The sequence below is a fragment of the Aegilops tauschii genome, chromosome 5, assembly GCF_002575655.3.
Source record: "Aegilops tauschii subsp. strangulata cultivar AL8/78 chromosome 5, Aet v6.0, whole genome shotgun sequence".
NCBI lineage: Eukaryota > Viridiplantae > Streptophyta > Magnoliopsida > Poales > Poaceae > Aegilops > Aegilops tauschii.
The window spans coordinates 378,298,230-378,300,848 of NC_053039.3; positions in this window are offsets into that span (position 1 = coordinate 378,298,230).

The following is a 2,619-nucleotide window of genomic DNA, read 5'->3' on the forward strand; positions in this document are numbered from 1 at the left end:
GCATCAAGATGCAACGAGATAAGACACGCACTCAAGGCAAAAGCTTTCACGGAGCCACCAAAGAAATAACATAAGAAAGACAAGGTGGACGTGAAATAAAGGATATCATCTAGAGATGTAATTTCTCTCAAGTGTATAAGGTTCTAGGTAGAAGAAATCATGATGATATATATCTACAAAGAAGGATGTACACCCGAAATAGTTACAACACGAAGGAACAAGATATCCAAAAGGAAGTCATAGATATACCAATAAGATATTTGCTTGGAAGCATAGCACATGGCTAGATATGGTCTTATTGTACATAAATGAATTCCTACCACACAACCATCAAAGACATCACAACTAGCAACATGAGATCATCGTTGAGATGCTTTGAGAAAGGAAACAAGTATCACAAGATAGAATGAATATCATGCCAAGATGCAACCTACACAAGGTTGAATGCAAGAAAAGAATGCATGAATAGATACTTGTTACCGAGATATCATTGGAAGGATGTAGAAGAAACCAATTGAAGGTAATAGATAGTAGTTCATTGAGCATCCTAGCTTGACTCCAATAAGCACATGGTGACACCACCTTCCTTGTGAGTGAGCCGAGCATCCAATGCATCTCCAATTGTTCCTAGAACAACAACACAAACAAAATGGTACCCAAACTCATTGGGACCAAAGAGTTAAAAACACCAACAATACATAGGACAAACTCCACATAAATATGTGCATATAGATATTGAAATGAAATTCATGCACATCTCATCCAATTTGAGACTTGGTGGAGTTTCCCCTATATATTGGGTCAAAGAAAGAAAGCATGCCAAGAAAACTACATGAAGTTAATATGCATGCTCAAGACTTTCAAGAACCGATACCAATCGACAAAGAAAAACCAAGTGAAGAAAAGATACCAAAAGAATAAATCATCACTTGGAGGATATCAACTGAAAGATACATCAAGGGACGAGATATCCAATGATACACGCAAAAAGAAAGATGTCAAACTCCCAAAAGAGAGAATGGTTCCAAACAAACCAAGCTCTCTACAAAGTTTCATGATGGCACAAAGTACCAAAAAGAAACGGTTTGTGTTCCACCAACACACGCTTGGTAAGGACCACAAGATGAGTGTTTTATAGAAAATAGGATAGCTCCCCCAAGACTAGTGCATTATAGAGAATTTGCATTTGAATACAAAATGCACAAGGTGGGATCACCACTTTCACTATATCTAGAAAACACTAGACAAGGTCAAGAAATTAACAAGATCCACAAGTGGTATGGAAGACAAGGGAGTTGAAACATTCCTTGGCAAGAGAAAAAGGAAATAAGAAGCAAACACCAACCTGGAGATGATCAATAATTTCTACCACACATAAGTGAGTACCAATTGTCAAAAGATAGGAAGTGTTTGGAAATAATTCCTCGTGGTAGATAGCAAGGATACCCGACATCATCTTCACACCAAACAAAAAGCAAATTGCAACTTGTAGAGCTAACATGCCACCTAGGAACAAGATAATTTACAATATCAATTCTAGGTGACAATATCTCAAATGTACACATTTTCTAGGCGTGTAATATACACATAGCATATTACTCCCCCATAATGTGATACCAATCAAAACTTAACAAGAGGCAATAAGAGGATCCAACAAGAGATAATTAATGGACTATTTAGAATTTGAATTTCTCATGAGAAGACATACCACATAGCGACTATATAATCTTGTAATATCAATACTAAGTGGTATTCCTCATGTACCCACCTTTATAGGATTGCAAAGTGCACAAAGCACCTCACTCCCCCATAATGGGATATTCCATTAATCTCTCACAAGAGCCAACTAAGATACAACCAAGATGCACTAAGGCTCAACGAATGACACACATGTACATGATGTGCAAACCAACATACACAAAGGCAATTTGGAGACACATCATATACAAACACATGCAAGGAACAAAACCAAAACATGCAAGGGGGCAAGTGAAGGAAATATGCCCTAGAGGCAATAATAAAGTTATTATTTATTTCCTTATATCATGATAAATGTTTATTATTCATGCTAGAATTGTATTAACCGGAAACATAATACATGTGTGAATACATAGACAAACAGAGTGTCACTAGTATGCCTCTACTTGACTAGCTCGTTAATTAAAGATGGTTATGTTTCCTAGCCATTGACATGAGTTGTCATTTGATTAATGGGATCACATCATTAGGAGAATGATGTGATTGACTTGACCCATTCCGTTAGCTTAGCACTTGATCGTTTAGTATGTTGCTATTGCTTTCTTCATGACTTATACATGTTCCTATGACTATGAGATTATGCAACTCCCGTTTACCGGAGGAACACTTTGTGTGCTACCAAACGTCACAACGTAACTGGGTGATTATAAAGATGCTCTACAGGTGTCTCCGAAGGTACTTGTTGGGTTGGCGTATTTCGAGATTAGGATTTGTCACTCCGATTGTCGGAGAGGTATCTCTGGGCCCACTCGGTAATGCACATCACTATAAGCCTTGCAAGCATTGCAACTAATGAGTTAGTTGCGGGATGATGTATTACGGAACGAGTAAAGAGACTTGCCGATAACGAGATTGAACTAG